This window comes from Dermacentor andersoni, chromosome 1 (genome assembly GCF_023375885.2).
Source record: "Dermacentor andersoni chromosome 1, qqDerAnde1_hic_scaffold, whole genome shotgun sequence".
NCBI lineage: Eukaryota > Metazoa > Arthropoda > Arachnida > Ixodida > Ixodidae > Dermacentor > Dermacentor andersoni.
The window spans coordinates 119,456,256-119,473,593 of record NC_092814.1 but is presented as its reverse complement, the minus strand read 5'-3'; the positions used below and the strand labels follow the sequence as shown (position 1 = coordinate 119,473,593).

The following is a 17,338-nucleotide window of genomic DNA, read 5'->3' as shown; positions in this document are numbered from 1 at the left end:
AGTACCGGCATAGGGCGGTGATGTCGTTCAAAGACTGGATCGAGTCACGGGCTTACGTCAAAGAGAGACTTGACTATACCAACGGAGCTTCGCGTGTGAAGCTTCCATAATGAGCCACGCTAATCCAAGTCTCCTTTTCCTTACCCACTTCCCTCATATAGGCCCAATATATCCTTATCTCTCGCTCTTAGTGATTACACTGCCCCTGGTATAGGCCCGCGCCACAAGCCACATTAAAATCCTTGCAAGGACGCATATCGGGCACTGGTATTAGGATCGGCCCAGCCACGCGTTTGATTACACTTCGTGCAGCATGGTCCTGCTTCAGTTCGCGTCGATGCCAACTGCCTAGGCCACAAAAGTGCCCTGTGCAATGTCCATCGCGTTAGAACAATACTAAATTGTGACAGGTCAATGCGTTAGATTATGTAGAAAAATGCATGCAAGTGAATTCTAGAAGCAAAACATTCACTCAAACAGGGTGAAATGAAACTGGGAATGCCTAGGGTTCATTTCTTCCAGCTCAAGAAAAGCCAGCGTGAAGGAGGTGACATAAACGGCAACAATTGGTGTCTATCGCTTATGAAATCACCGAAGGGATCATAAGTTATTAGCGCCCTGCAATAAAATAAATGTGCCAATTAGAAGTGCGCGAATGGAGGCGAACCAAAAGGAGTGGGAACGCAGCGCATCGCGTTTGCGTTCTGCTTATGCCTCTCGTTAACTTATGCACGCAACTGTCCTAATACCGGTATAGTGTACTAGAGTAGGGGTAGTGGGCCGAGGGGGAGGCGCGGGCAATGCGCGTGGGTGAAGCAGAAAATGCGGAAAATCTCTGCGGCCGCGAGGCGGCGCTATGGATTAACACGGCAAGCTGCGCTCGTTCCGTGTACTCCCTCTTGTCTTTCGTCCGGGTTGCGCTGCCCACCCACAGGAACAAGGCGCTACGGAGCCTTTCGCCTGGGGCCCGCCGTGCCACCGCCGCGCTCGCGCGTTGGCCTGTCGCCTGCACTCGTCCACGTATTTGTGTTGTCCTGTGTTTTGTGGGCGCATTTGTTATTTCGCGTGCAGTTCTTTTCTCCGACCGATGAGGTGACATGCCGAAGCCTTGTCGGAAGAACTACTGCGTCACTCCCGGTTGCAGAACTCGGTACCGCGGCAGAGTCGGATTCCGCAAGTCGGCACGCGCCGAAGTTGTTTAGCTCCGGCGATTTTTCGATGCCCACTGCTGTTAATAAAAATTTTGCATATATGTTCTCTTTTGCATTCTGATTATTTGTGCCAAACTATATGGCTGCAAGTCATTTAGTTTTCCTGAAAATGAATTTTAAAAGTTGGTTGCGTTCCGGACTCATGATTTTCCACTGGCCACCCTGGGTTTGCGACATCAGAGTCTACACCCCACTCTCGCTGAAATCGTCGCTTAAATCACCGCTGTCTAGTTCGGAAACTCTGTAAAAGCTCCCTGTGTCGTCAGGAGACATCATCAGCTTCACTTCTTTGGTGTTAGCGCCACGTGTACCGCGTGTTTAGCACGCGTTCTGCGTGTTTACATTATGGTAGTGTAGAACCTGACGTCATTCACTCATCGTGACGTCACACGAAGCAGATACCCATATCGGTTTCGGTATCTCATTTATAGATCTTTTTAAAATTATTGATGAAGTTCTAAGCAAATTGAACCACCCTACGGGTGACAGGACCGTCAATACCATTTGAAAATGACAATATCCTAATATGGTAAAAAAAAAAAACGCCGGAGTTGCCCTTTAATGTTCCCGAGGACGACGAAAGGCGCTGTGTTTGGAATCGGAACTTTCACCGTGCTGATAAGCCCCTGGAGCTGTGTGGGAGCTACAGTTAGAAGTACTGTATTTCAATACTATGTTCACGTCATTCATGGAAAGGCAGTGCGGATACCACGTTTTCAACTCGCTTTCACCGGGCGCAGTACCGACCATTCTATGTTCCCAAGTACCTGTCGAAGGTGCGAGCACGCGAAAGACCTCCAAGGAAAAAAAGATGTGCGCAGAACCTGCAGTGTGTGGCTCGTCTAAGAAACCTTGCTTGCAAGTTGATGAGCTTCAAACGAACGGACCGGCAATCGACTTGCAGTACATTCCATTTGACTTATGGAATGGGCCTCAATCGACGGAGCGGTGGACTGATCACAAATTTTCCAAACATAGTGGTGCTGCTTATGTTCATCCCTCTGTTAACAGTCAATCTCACGCTGTCATGATCGAAAAGACTGTGTTCATGAACTCGGGAAGTTCACAAGGCGACGTTGTCTGCCGGACGTATGTTTGACGTACGTTAATATCAGAACCACATTCGCACACCATGGAAGAAGCGAAACAGGTGCTGCATGACTTTTTTCGTCCTGTTTTACAGCGAAGTTGTCTATGGCTAGGATCCTGGGATTTCTTCGTGGCGTAACGTCGACAGAAAACTATCATCAGCTATGGCTCATACCTCCGTAAGGCAGAGGCTACAATCACTTACCAAAGGGAAGCGAACAGGGCTTAAATTCTCTGGGATCACGCATGCAACATGCAGAACAGCATACGTTTCAATAAAGAACAAGCCTAAAACAATCATCCGAACCACGTGCATAATTGATGATAACACACTTCTACGCCTACATGCAATGCGCTCCCCGCATACGTTTCCCAGTAAAGATTACCGTTGCGTTAGCTGCCGCGGCGACGGTAGCTTGACTGTTGTATACGAAGCAGGGAGTGACGTAACTACACTTTCGTACGTGCAAGAAGAACCCGCCTAGCAACTAATTTGTGATGTGACACGCACGCATAAGGGAAAAGCAGCGTGCATACGAGGCGCGGCGAACTTCTCTTCTCTCTGGCTCACTCTTTGTAGGTGCACGAAGTAGCGGCGCAAGCCAAGTCGCAGGCCGTCGAAACGTAATAACTAGGAAAAGTGCATGTGAATGTCGCCACGTGAATAATTTCAACCTACGTCGCAATTGGTAATCGTTCTAGTTGTCGTTAACAGCTTCGCTGTCCAACCACCTTTACAGCATGGATTGGAGCCCCTTTTTTTATGCGTAAATAAAGCGCTCTCTGCAGAACTAAACATGTGTGTACGCTGAATGTTTTCTTTTCGGTGCAGGTTTCGATAAGCCAGTAGTGCCACCGGCGCGTGCTTGGACTCGCATGTACCAATGAAACTTTTTGCACTTGTGTACTCGCAAGAAAAAAAGAACAAGAAACCGAAGCAACTCGGTTTCTTCCCCTCTTTATCTCTCTTCTGTATATTAGAGAACGCGGTAGAGCGTCTTGAAACGCGTTTTTCCAGCCGGGCGAGTAGACATCCGACGCGTATGCATGCATGAAGTGCCCAGGCGAAAGGCGCAGCAGCGCCACCTGTACGTTTTCTGGGAAAACTGCTTCACCGCGGAGCCTTCCCACGGCCCACTACGGTATTGTCACACGTACACTTCTGATCGCGATAGCGGCTGATCCGGATCGAGTGTTGCAACAGGGTCATTTGCGATCGCGATCTTGCGGCATCCGGATTTAGACAATCGCGATCCGTGAATTGCGATCAGGCCTCTTGATCGCGATCGCAGGCTGACGTAGCAGTACTGTGTAGCAGCCACCATTGCTGATCACGATTAAGAAATCCGATCCGGATAGGCCCCGATTGTGATCAGAAGTGTACGTGTTACACCGGTATAATGCACATATCGTCTTAGTGCAATACGCTGCTTCAAGGGACCATGCGCTAGGCAGCTGCGTAAGCACAGGAAGTGCAGCACAGGCGCACATTGCATTGATGTATCTAGCTATGCTAAAGGCTATTTCACATGCCGCTATTAGGTTGATTTGAACGCGTCACATTACGATTTTGGAGGAAAGTTTTTTCAAATGCGTGCAATTCCGCTGGTGCTATGCCCAGAGTCACTTGCAGTCCCCGCAAGTGCGAGATGTTAAATAACTTTTAAAGCGAGCCTATCTTCTTATAGGACAATTTATTTATACGGCAGACCGTTCAAAGTCGTGATCACCACGCCTTGTGAAACCTTCAGGCCGCCTAGCACGGTGGAATGGAACAAACATTTTATTTAAATAGCGGACTGGGGTTCTTGCGAGTGAAGCCCCTCCCCTATTCCAGGGCCCCACTGACCTAGCGGCTCGTTCGGCCTGGTCCAAGGTTGCCTGCTGGCTTCCCAGGTCTGCCGGTCGAGTCGCGCCTCCCACAACCTTTCAAATTCTTCGCGTGCCACGAGAGGTGAGTTACCCTCTGCTGGTCTTTGTTTGCAATGCTAAGTGATATGTTTGAGGCTTGGTGTGCCGCCGCACCAAGGACAGCAGTCATCGTATTGGGACGGGTGTATTTTGCCGAGTGTGTGTATGTTGGGGCATGTGTTCGTTTGTAGGCGTCTCCAGTCCCTGGATTGCCACCGCGTGAGTTTAAGGTGCGGTGGCGCCATTGTCGGTCGGGCGCGCCTTTGACTGTCGAGGATATCTCGCGACAGCGTAGGTGTGACGCATTCCTCCCGCGTTGCTGTGTCCGCGGCTCGGAAAATTAGTCCTCGAGCCAGGTGGTCCTCCCATTCGTCTCCCTGTACACCTTGTGAGCGGGACGCCATGTCATGACATGGTCTACTCGAAGGCTGGTTCTTAGTATGCTTAGGACGCTCTAGGGAGGACGCCCCTGAGAAACAGTCGGCAAACTTCTTGCGAATCCGTGAAACATGGGCCGCTATCTTGTACACGTTCGAAAAGCCGACGTTCGATTTCGCCTCGCGCGATTGTCCAGGCTGCGCCGATATCGCGGCCTAGGCCAATCTAGTCAAATCGCATGAGGCGAAATCGAACGTCGGCTTTTCGAACGTGTACAAGATAGCGGCCATGTGCAGATTGCCTCTTGCCCTGTGCCCCTCGCATGGCTAGGGCTATGGCTGCCGCTTCTGTCACAGTCGTGCTATTGGTGGGGATAGTAGCCGACGTGATCGCTTGGTTCGCACGGTGGAGCCTCAGGCTCAGGAAATTTGACATCACCGTTATCTACATGTGCGGACGCAAGCACTCTGATGCCTACTGCGTGTCGCGCGCCCCCATTGACCCGCCGCCGCAAGACGAACAGGACGACGACACCTTTCTGGGAACAACAAGCGCAGACTTCGCCCAGCATCAACGAGCGGACTCTGAACTAAGAAACATTGTCGAGTACTCGGAAAGCAAAACCGACCTGGTCCTTACGGTATTCAAACGTGGATCGCCCTCGTTTTTTTTTTTTTTTTCTTGTTGCAAAACAATGTCCTCTTAAGGCAGAATTTTTCACAAGTTCGCGCAAACTACCTTCTTGATGTGCCCTCAGATCTGCGGCCAGAGGTTCTGCACGCCCAGCATGATGATCCGACAGCTGGGTAACTCGGTTTCGCCCGTACGCTCGCGAGAATATAAGGAAAGTATTACTGGCCATGCCTGACTGCCGACGTCGCCCATTACGTCAATACATGCTGAGTCTGTGAACGATGCATGACACCACCAACGAGGCCAGCGAGATTGCTACAGCCTATTGAACCTCCTTGCCGACCGTTCCAGCAGATCGGGATGGACTTATTGGGGCCCTTTGCGACGTCAACGCCTGGGAATAAGTGTATCGTCGTGGCTACCAGCTACGTTACCCCTTATGCCGAAAAGAAAGCCCTACCCAAACTTCGTGCGGCCGAAGTGTCGAAATTCCTCGTCAAGAACATCCTGCTACGACACGGCGCCCCAGCAGTCTTCTTCACCGACAGAGAAACCGCTTTTGGAGTAGAACTCACTCAAGGCATCTTGCAATACAGCCAGATAATTCACCGAAGGACAACCGCCGATCACCCGCAGACAAATGGCCTTACGGAGCGGCTAAATAAAACAATCGACGACGTGTTAGGCAAAAGAAAAAAAAAATATGGAGTTTTACGTGCCAAAACCGTGATCTGATTATGTGGCACGCTGTAGTGGGGGACTCCGGATCAATGTTGACGGCCTGCAGTTCTTTACCGTGAACCTAAATCTAACTGCATGGGTGGTTTTTCCATTTCGCCCACATCGAAATGTGGCCGCCGCGGCCGGGATTTGATCCCGCGACCTCGTGCTTAGCAGCGCAAGACCAAAGCCAATAAGCAACCACGGCGATGTACGTGTTGTACGTCGATGTCGAACACAAGACGTGCGATGCTGTCCTTTTGTACGTAACCTTCGCTTACAACGCGGCAGTACAAGAAACAACGCAGATGGTACCGTTGAAGCTCGACGACGCTAGGAGCCATGCTGCTGAAGGTCAGCGTCGAAGATAATCTGAATTCCGACGCCTACCTCCGGCGCGCCGAATATGCCCGACAACTCGCCCGCCAGCGCATCAAGACGCTACACTCTTCGACGACGCCCGGTGACCGTGTTTGGGTTTGTACACCAATTCGCCGACGTGGACTTAGTGAAAAGTTACTGCGACATCACTGCGGATCATACAAGATAATCATATTCCAGCGTCATGGCGCATTGGGCTTTAAGAGGTCATGGCCGACGGTATTACGTAATCACAGTGGCGCCGCGCACAACCTGAAGCCGTCCACGTTGTGTGCCTTAAGACGTTCTACGCGCGCTAACGAACTCTGGGACTTTGTTTCTTACTCGCATTAATTTCCTTTTACTGCGCGTACCTTTATTTTTTTGTCTTTTGCTTTCATGTTGTATTTTCATCATCGGGGCGATTATATTTAAGAGGGGGGCTCGACACGCGCACATTGTTTGGCTTTTCCTGGGTATTGTTTTTCCTCGACTAACTACTGTTGCAAAGATATCGCTCGGCGCAAGATACGCCTACATGCATAGGAACATTCCCGAATGGTGTCACCGATTCTACTCCTTTCTCTTCCTCTAGTGCAGGGTAGCAAACCAGAGACTTTAACTGTGGTTAACCTCCCTGCCTTTCTCTCATTTGCATGTCTCTCTCTCTGAAGCGAAAGTACCTTGTCGAATCAGATCATGTGCGCGAAACGAATAAGGGTGTACATTCTGCAACTCACGCGAGTGTAAGCGATTACGCTGGAATGTACGATTAGTCATGTATCGATAGCTGACTTGAAGAAAATAGTGCTACGAAGACGCGGACTAAAAGAGGAACATGTACGACGGACAAGGCGCTACTTCCAACTAAATGTTTTTTTGAAGAAACAGGATTTTAAATAGATACAACCTAGAATGGCCCATCGTGACATCACGACCTCCCTATCTCATTAGAAAAGCTATCTCTGTTTCGGTAACCGTCACTGAAGGGCAGCTAATGCACGTGCCCTCGGCCTTTGCAATGTAGAAAGCGTCTAATATCTCCCGTTCTAGTCTATCTCTAGACCGTGCCAGAAACCTGGTGTCGCGAAGATACGGACGGCAATTGTGACGCTTACAGTGTTCTGCCAGATGGCCCCCCGCATTGTTATTTACGCGGCAATTGTGCTCACGCGCCCTTTCATTAAAACACCGTCCGGTTTGACCGATATAAACCTGTTGGCAACTTAGGGCTATCTCATATAAGACATTACTTTTGCAAGCCGTGTACTGCGCTGCATGTTTTTTAGAGCATGGTTCGGGTTTTGCGTTTGTCATCATAGGGCCTGTTTCTCCAAAAAAAACATTTAGTTGGAAGTAGCGCCTTGTCCGTCGTACATGTTCCTCTTTTAGTCCACGTCTTCGTGGCGCTCTTCAAGTATGCAAAACCAACTCGCCCACATCAAGCTTCTGCTGCGATAGCTGACGCACTTGACCCGTAAGTCAGGTTTTGACGACCGACCACTGTGCTCGCTGCTATCACTGTGCTTTGAATGTCGCTTGTTTTCCTGGGCATGTGTTCGCCCAATGAAGCTCTCAATTCGTGACTGACAGGTTTGGTAGTCTGCTTGTTCACCGTCACTGCAACAGGACGACACACGCGCACGCGCACGCGCACGCACGCACACGCACACGCACACGCGCACACGCACACGCGCACGCGCACACGCACACGCACACACGCACACGCACACGCACACACGCACACACACTGGCCTATACCAGGTGTATTGTTTTACGTTAACGTAATGTCAAAATACCCCGTGGAATATAGCGCAAAGCATAAATGAATAATTGTGCTTATTGAGCTCGATTATTCGAAGAGGCGGACAGTATTTGCAGAAGAAATCAAAATAGATAAATGATTAATACAAAAATTTCACTAATCAACTTTTAACCAAACACTTTAGGGCACATATTGCAATTTACGGATTGAAGCCAGTGAATGAAACTTGCGGTAAAGGTGCACTGTACCTCTCACTTTTTTTTAACAAAACGCCTTTTTATGCACTGGATTTCAAAATTAACTAGAAGATAATTATATTTTTTCCAACATTTTAGGAAAGCATATGTCGAAACTGGTGTCATTCTCAGAATTCAAGTGAGCGTCCCTTGCGAACTTAATGGCTACCATTCCTAAATTGCAATATGTGCACAAAGTAATTAATTTAAAAGTTAATTATGGAAGTTTTGGTTTTCAGTTGATTATGCTTCTTGCAGTCATGTCCGCCTTTTAGAGCCGTCCAGCCGCAGGAGCTTAAAATCAAACTCAATTAACTGCAAATGAACACCCTATAGATGTAAGCAATGCATGTTGACCTACAAAGCAGTACTAGCCAGCGCACCTTTGTTGCGCGCAGTCAGACACTTAATCAAGACATAAAACATGTACATGTAATACCGCCTCATCGCTGCCTCTAATGCGCACATGTAATTTGCGCATTAATGCAATAGCACATGCTATTCGACGGTTTCTTTGAAATGTCCTATGTTCGTATAACCCCCATTCTCGGGCCTCAGAGTATGTGCTGCTGTCACAGAGGAGGTAAATAAGCCTTAAATGTACTTGCATACCTGGACAGTGAGAAAGGGTGTATAGTGTACATATCTCGTGCCTCTCTGTCTGCCATACCCTTCTCTTCGCAATTCTTCCCTCGACAAAGGTGAAGTATCGCTTTCGTCATCATGACATCGCTGCGCCTACGTCTCACAGTGTGCGTCCACCCGCACTGGTGTCTGCATTTAGAAATGCATAGGTTGTTAACGGTGGTGCACAAACATGGCATGATAAAATATTAAAGTTGCGTCCTGTGCAGTGCGTAAACGCTGCACTAGATTAAACGTTGCATAAAATTAAGGTGAAGGCGATTGTATATGTGACGCATTTAGTTGCATTGCTTTAATTACCCGCTTGCGTGTTTGTAGTGTGCGTGTTTGTATCAAATTCTGGTGCTGCAATTGCAGTGATGTACGCATTTTTTAAAATATGTTGCAACAAACTAATTTATTGAACTTTGTTTTCAAATCTACTAGATGTGGCCATGCATGACGACCACATTAATAAGCAAAAGAAAAACTGCAGATGCAGTGCACGTGTTGGAATCTATGCGAAGGGAAGTTTTTGTCAAGTGTTCAATTAAATGCTGTTAAAATAACTGCGATATATACAATTGGTCTTATTTTCAACAATCCAACATGTCATCTTTTGCAAGGTTTGTTTATGCACCGCATAGGTCACAACCTTAATGTCATGTAATGTTTATGCACTACGCTGTTCACAAACTATACCAAAATGCAAATGGTAGTTAATGTAGATGTACACTGCAAGACATCAATACAGTGACGTCTGTTGAGGAAGGGATGGTGCGAGGTTTATGCAGATAAATGAATGACATGTGCTTATGTACTTATTTATTTATATGCCTCGCAGGCTGCAAGGTTGGAGTATTAGGCGAGGGGGAATAAAAAAGTAGTTACAGGAGGAAGAAGGGCACAACATTAAGAAAAAATCAACAAAACAACAGCACCAATACAATGCACCAACTAGTCCAACAACGTGTTTTACTGGCACAACATTACACAATACTTAACAAACAATAACAGAAAAAATTACCGCCCATGCACCCTGTACATATGGTAAACCAGATAAGCTGAAATGTGCGGCCCCGGTGTTTATCACTTTGTTAATTCTGACGGTTTATTAAAGTCTTTCTATATTATTCGTTATGTCTGTGTTTCTTAATCAGGTTACGCACACGTTTGACTTGGGTTTATCACATTGTTTTTTTCTGGAATGCCACACATCACGCTTCGCAATATCACCATCATGGAGGGTGCAGTGAGTGGTTCATTGTGTTAGTCCAGTGGGTCCATCAAAGTCTTTCTGAATTATCTTACGCATTTGTGTTCCGTAATGCGTTAATCATAGTATTTATGACTCGGTTATGTATTGTAATTACCAAGCGACACACCTGGGCTGCACATTTCATTTAATTAAATACAGGGACACATTTTTAAACCTATTGCAAGGTCGGAGAGGGACTGCTGCACGCGCACTCTGCTGCGAGAGAAAAACGACCCCACTATCGGTGTAGCCAATGGCCCGCCACAGCTTTGCTGCGAGATAATTATGTCATCATGATCTTGTCTTAACCCCGTCCCCCTCGGTGTCCCTTCCCTGCAATAATACGTAGACAAATGTATATGTTTTAAATGGATAAGCCTTTCTATGCCTACCCAACGAGAAGTTTGTCTGTCCGTCACGTAAGACGAATGCAATGGCTCACACCCCTGCAGTAGGGTTTTGTGGTCTGACCACGAGTGTTTCGCCTAGGCATGTACAGCTTCGCTGTAAGAAGAATGGACACCTTTCTACTAGAGACCAAGACGATCGTAAGGCGCACTAACGAATGAAAGTTTATTGAACTAGCCGAGTAAATGCTGGTTGACAAGCAATAAATCGAAGTTACACAAAAAGGAGAAGCAAATACTGATGTGCGTCCATGCAGATCCCAACAGGAAACGCATCCATCTCTGAAAGTATAACAGAGGCCATGCTGATACAAGATTCTTCCAGTGTCATTGCCTCTACAGCTTCCATAACTTCTCTAGGCAGCCGATCTCCACAGAATGCTAGCTTCTTCTTCTACAATGCTCTCTCGACATATGAGCATGCATTGTAGAGAAAGAAGCTAGCATTCTGGGCACATCGGCTGCATAGAGAAATTATGGACGCTGTAGATCTAAAAACGCTGGAACAATCTTGTCTGCATGGCCTCCGTTAGAAATGGATTCATTTCCTGTCAGGAAACACGCATTAATTTTTGCTTCTCCTTTTTGTGTATGTGCAATTTATTGCTTGTCAGCCAGTATTTACTCGGCGTGTACATTAAACTTGCGATCGTTAGATCATCTCGGTTTTCTTGTTCGTCCTATGTGTTCTCTGGTGCCGTTTGCAACCAGGTTATTCTTTATGTTTTTAGACTGCAACAGGTCACTTTTATGGCCCTTATGGTACTTCTGTGAACCTTATATAATTTCTTCTTTGGGCAATGTTGCAAGCTCGTGCAGTGTGAATCAGTAAGAATAGGGTACGCTAACTTCTAATTGAAATATTTATTGTGAAAGTGCAGCGATTTATAAAGGGTACCAGGAAGTAGTACAGCAAGAAAGCCTGATAAAAACTAGTGCTTGATCAAACCAAACAATCAAAAACATGAAAGAGAGAAAATACAAATAGATGTACAAGTCCAGGGGAAAAAACATTGTGATCACGAAGTGCGCATGCGGCTACCTTCCAATAAACTCAAGTTTTTTTCCAATGGCATGGAACTGGGAGAGTGTGCTTGCATAAGTAAGCTGTCAGTCTGTCTAGTGGAATAAGAACAGCGTATCTTGAAAGGCGCTGGCATGCACGATTGGCGACTGCAATAATTTCTTTCCGGCACTTGGAATTTTTCTGTATTTTTCTTTCTGTGGCGTTTTTATTGATGTTTGGTTGCATCAAGCACCAATTTTTATCTAGCCTTCAAAGCTGTTTTTTTCTGGTAAACTGTATAAATCGCCATATTTGTGAGTGTGAGTGTGAGTGTGAGTGTGTGTGTGTGTGCGTGTGTGTGCGCGTGCGCGCGCGTGTGTGTGTGCGTGCGTGCGTGTGTGTATGTGCGTGTGTTTATGTGCGTGTGTTTATGTGCGTGTGTGTATGTGCGTGTGTGCGTGTGTGTATGTGCGTATGTGTATGTGCGTGTGTGTATGTGCGTGTGTGTATGTGCGTGTGTGCGTGTGTGTATGTGCGTGTGCGTGTGTGCGTGTGCGTGTGTGTGTGTTCTTGGGTGGAGGCATCGTTAGTCTCCTGTGCAGCGTCATGAATTCATTAACTATAGTGCAACAGAAATACAATGTACAAGAACGAAGTGAACACACAGAGCACTTCGTTCTTGTCCTCTAATTTGTCCTGTAATTTATTTTCGGCCATGTGCTTGCAAGTCACGCATCAATCTCCTAATTTGCGTGCTCTGACAGTTTCTGGTGAATCCATGCAGGTGTGCAGGGTGTTGTAGTCTGCAAGTTTGCACTTCAAGTGCTTATTTAAGTGCTTTCAGTTTAGCTTTTCTAGGTGTAGGCTGACCTGGAATGGTACTCACTTGTGTGGTGCTTAATTTTATGTAGGGTCATACTACTTCACACTGATATTGCCACATCAGTGTACTATATGTGCCTGATGTTTGCTTGCATCTTCATGATTAGCAACCTTCTCTGTGCGTTTGGCAGTTGCATATAGTCTCCTGGTCTAATTTCGAGATTATTCTTTTCGCCAGGTGTAGAATTTGAGCCCCAGGCGTGGCATAATTGTTTCACCCACGTGCTGGCTCTGCCGTCTTGGTTTCACACTAGCTGAGGATTTGTGGATGTTGATTTGTGGGTATACTTGTCCAGCTATGTGGAGCACAATGTGCAATCTGGGGTAGTTCTTGATTCTAGTCTTTTTTTCCGACGTCGATGTAAGCTGACTTATCAAAAAGCGAGAGGCCAGACTGGCCAAGAAAGTCTGCAGTGTTGTCTAGAGCTTGTTGCATCATTCTTGATTTCTGTATAAGATAGCTTTCCCATAGACTGCAGTACTTCTTGTAGTATATCCTGTGTTGTTGGCGTGGGTGGGCGAAATGTACCTCCAACTCTCACCTGGAATTTTCTGTCTTTCAAAAAGTTACTGCTGAACTTAAGTGCTCTACCAGAAATTTTTTTGCTCATCGTTCCTCTTATTAGAGTAATATGAGGTACTGCTACTAATAGCCTCTACACTCTCTTCATTCTTTCATAAGCAGTATTACACAATGCTCTGTAATAAAGTTTCTGCTGCTTATGGCCCACTCATATCTGCCAGAAGGAACAACTCTTCAAAAAGGTTTTCTTTGTGCTGTGTGCACGATGTAGTATGAGCATTCATGTCTTGACATTTACACACCTGTAGAACCAGCTTCCTGACAGAGTACTTGCTATGCCTGATCATGATTATTTGTGCAGTGCTGTTGAACAATACATATTGATGCAAATGAATGCTTACACACTCGAAGTATCAGAAAAGATGCTTGTTTTACAACTGCGCCCTTTGCTTTCGATTGGTGTTAGATTCTGCATAAGCATGCCCCCCTATGCAATAGTATTTGGAAGTTTAAGGGTTCAATAAATGGTGATGAACTAAATCTAAGTGCAAGAGCTTTTTTTATACCCATGGCTCTCATCGAAATGCGACTGCCATGGCTGGCAATTCAACCCCTCGCCTTGTGTTAGCAGCAGAATGCTATAGCCACAGTGGCAGGTGAATAAATTGAAGAACAATTTTATTATCTACAGATTTGTTTTTTTCTTCTTGCCTGTTATGTAGGTAAAACTTGGAATAAGTTTGTCATTGCAAAAAAGCAGTTTGTGGTCCTTTATTGAATAAACCGCATATTGTTTATTGTTGAAATGCAGAAATTCTTTTAAAATCCCAGGGTGATATGTTTTTGCAAGTGGCATGGTATTTCATTACTTATAAAGTAGTAATCACAGTGGATATCGTTATAAGGATTTACACACTAATATATGTGATCACAAATTTATTAGAAACTGTTATTAGAAACATGTAAGGCATGGATGTTTCTGCACACTTGATCAGCTGTGAACGTGCAAGAACCGTTTGTACTTAAAAAATTCAAAGATTCACAGGAAGGGATGCAACTGGCAGACTGCACTGCACAGTTTTGATTTACTTTTCTATAACGTGTGTTCTACGGTTTCATCTCCACAAGAACAGGCTGTTTGCCTGCTTTTCGCATTGTTACACGAGTTTTACTGATGGTGCAGGACGGTACGTTGTCACTGTGCCACTATAGCAAGCGAATAATTTACTTAATTTACTAACTGTAGAGTTAATTACCATTCAAAGCAAATGTTAATACAGGTGCACTAAGGATGCAAAGTCCGCAGCATATTCAATGTTTATTGGTTTCTGTTCAAGAAAAAGATGTTCTCCAGATAAGAGATGCAACTTAACGTGCATGAAATATTCGAAAATAAATCCACGACGCTAGCTGGTTATTCAAGCCGCAGAGTTAATGCTATCGTAGAAAATTCATTACGATAGCCTACACATTAGCTCTGTCAAATTGAATGAGTAAGTGAGGTAAGATAACCTTTCAAGATGTATCGGGAAATTCACGCTTGAAAACCGACAAGAAAATGCAACTGAACGGTACCGCGTTCAGCACAACGTTGAAACTTCTGGTGCTTTGCTGTCTTGTCATTTGCCCTCGCCGAGGTTGAAATTATTTAAGCTGTTCCGCACACCCGATTTTTATATGCTATTCAACAAAAGAAAATTGTGAAGACCCCAAAAGGCCATGTCGTCTTGTGGCAACTCGCAAAGGTGTACGAATCAAACGTGTAAATGCACTTCATTGGCTGCTTAGCGTGTCAACGGACGCATAGAAATGAGAGAATTGAATCTGCGGTACAAGCTTTTTATTCTCCCTTCGCGTACGTACCGAAATCGACAATCAACGTCTCTGCGCATTGCACTCGTTGAGCGAGACGCCATTTCGCAAAACAAACCGGCGAAATAGCTTTCCGCGCAATTTCGACGGAAAATCGCAGCGATCGCTGCGACAGGGCGACTGTGCGACCGACCGGTTGGTCGCAGCCTAAAATCGGAGGGTCGGCACTGCGACTACGATTTTCGTCCCAAACGACAGAAATCGCACTTCCGGTGGGATGAAAATCGCATCATGTGAAACAGGCTTTAGTCGTAATCAGGCACAGTCGCAAAGTCGCTCGGCAGTTCGTTTCAATGGTAAGTCCCAAGAAACAGTGCTGAATCGCGAAGCGAGCTACGGCGCGTGAACAGGGGCTGGACTTTGAACGCATGATATATGTGCAGAAAAATACGATGGGCGAGTTTGATAGCGCATGCTGAAAAGGATGATTCACAATTAGTCACACTGTGGAAGTGGGAGTGTATGCGCGATAAGCCTTCGTTTGTCGAGTGCGGGCAGTTTCAATGAGGCTTCGCTGTCAGTGCCATTATACAAGCGTGAACATTTTCCTGTGATCAAACGAGCCGCTTCATTTCGAATGGCCTCAAGTTTGTTAATTAGGTACGCCTGACTATAGGATTCCAAATAAGAGAGGCATACTACATTTTCGGGCGAACTAGGGTTATATACATACATGCAAAAAGTTTATGGCTATTATAAAGTGTTATTCACAAAGACAGAATGATGGATTGGACGAAAAACTGGCAATTGATTTCCAAACCTTACTGTTAATATTTAAGGCGGCAAGTTTCATGGTTAGTCCGTTATGGGAAACCTTGTCGAAGGCTTTTGCAAAAGTTAATAACTATAGTATCAACTTTTATTATCAATGGCTTGATGAATCTCAGTTATCAGTTGAAATAATTCAATTTCACATGAATGGCGGCGCTGGAAGCCATACTGGTCTGATAAAAAAAAATTTTACTTACTAGGTATTTCACTATTGCGAATGATATGAAGTCCTCTAGAACTTTGCATGGGATGCTCATTAATGAGATTGACCTGTAAATACAGAAAGCATAGCAGGGTCACTTGATCTCAAAATGAGAGTAATGTGAGCGATTTTTCTGGTGTCTGGTACACCTTCGATATCAATCGATTCCTGAAAAATCGTTTCTATAATACAAGAAATTACAGGCCTTATTTTATTAAGCGGTTTTGTACAGATACCATCCGGGCCAAGTGCCGAGATACTAGGGAGCCTGTCGATAGCGGCTTGTATACCTTGGTGGGTTATAATTAAATTGTACATGGCTGATTTAAGCGTCTCAAAACTAAGTCCGGGGGTATGAGGTTGTCTTCTGTGAGCACGGAACAAAATAATCCATTTATTTCTGTTGCAACCTCTTGTGGTGAAAGGAGCACACCGTTCTTTGATACGATACTCAGGATGACAAAGACTGCTTGGGATGCATTACCTTCCCGAATATTGTTATTCCCTTTAAGCAGTGTTGCTTTATTGTTGTTAAAAAATTATCCTTGGCTGCTTCGATTTCAATTTTGCATAATTTATATGACTCGCGGTAACGCGCCCATTTATCGTCACATGACGACTTTTTTGCCTTTGTGTAAAGTCGTTTTCTGTTTTCTTTGCTGATTGATGCAACGTTTGGCATTCGAGTTGAACCACGCGCTTTGGGTGGACAATGTTACTTTTAGTTTTATGGACATACTTTTGTTGTTAGCAGTGCGTTGTTTCTGAACAAGAAGCCAGTTTTCATTAGCATTGCAAAGCAACAAGGTGCATAGAAATTTCATAGAAATGAATGGCAGTTCGTTTATTATCATATCGTGTGGTCACGGATTACTTTCTTTGGTTTTTCTGCCTTTTTGTGTTCGAAAGTAAATTCGCAACAGAGGATGTCGTGATCACTCATGCAGTCTAAAACATGAACAAACACATGATCCGTCTTTGTGGCCAGCACACGATGTAACATAGCATCAACACGTGTTGGTAGAGGTAACCAAGTTAAACAAAGAAAGCCTATGCAGAAATTGCTGACAGCCGATCCTTCTTGTACCGCCTTCGGGTGCGCGCGTCCATGACAGCTTGATTAGAATCGCCCCCCCCCCCAAAAAAAAAAAAGAATAGTGGGAACCCGGGGTACTTGCAAAGTATGAAGCTAAGTGAATCACCTAGTTTTCCGCTGAAATCTGCACGTGAGTTGGGGCGGACGACAACACACTCCGACGACACAGGTTACAAAAGACAATAACTCTAGTGCGATCCACAAAATTTCTATTTCGGGGTCCATCTCTATGACAGGAGCCTGATGATGATTTCTTAGACCAACTAATACGCCATCGCCACATGAAGCCATCCTCGTTTTTATATGGATGATGAAATTGCTAGACAGTGACGATTCAGTCAGCCACATCATGGTACAGCCAGGTTTCTGTGGCGAGCATGATGTCAGCACAACA

The 17,338-nt window shown here is 45.5% G+C and overlaps 1 long non-coding RNA gene across 2 annotated transcripts in view; it reads right to left on the bottom strand.

Annotated features, from left to right (window-relative positions):
• Positions 1 to 17,338, bottom strand: part of LOC140216501 (uncharacterized) — a 111,882-nt gene that overhangs the window by 38,039 nt on the left and 56,505 nt on the right. For both annotated transcript variants that reach the window (XR_011893181.1, XR_011893182.1), the window contains exon 3: positions 15,844 to 15,916. This is a non-coding gene — a long non-coding RNA (uncharacterized lncRNA). The remainder of the gene's footprint in view (positions 1 to 15,843; positions 15,917 to 17,338) is intronic.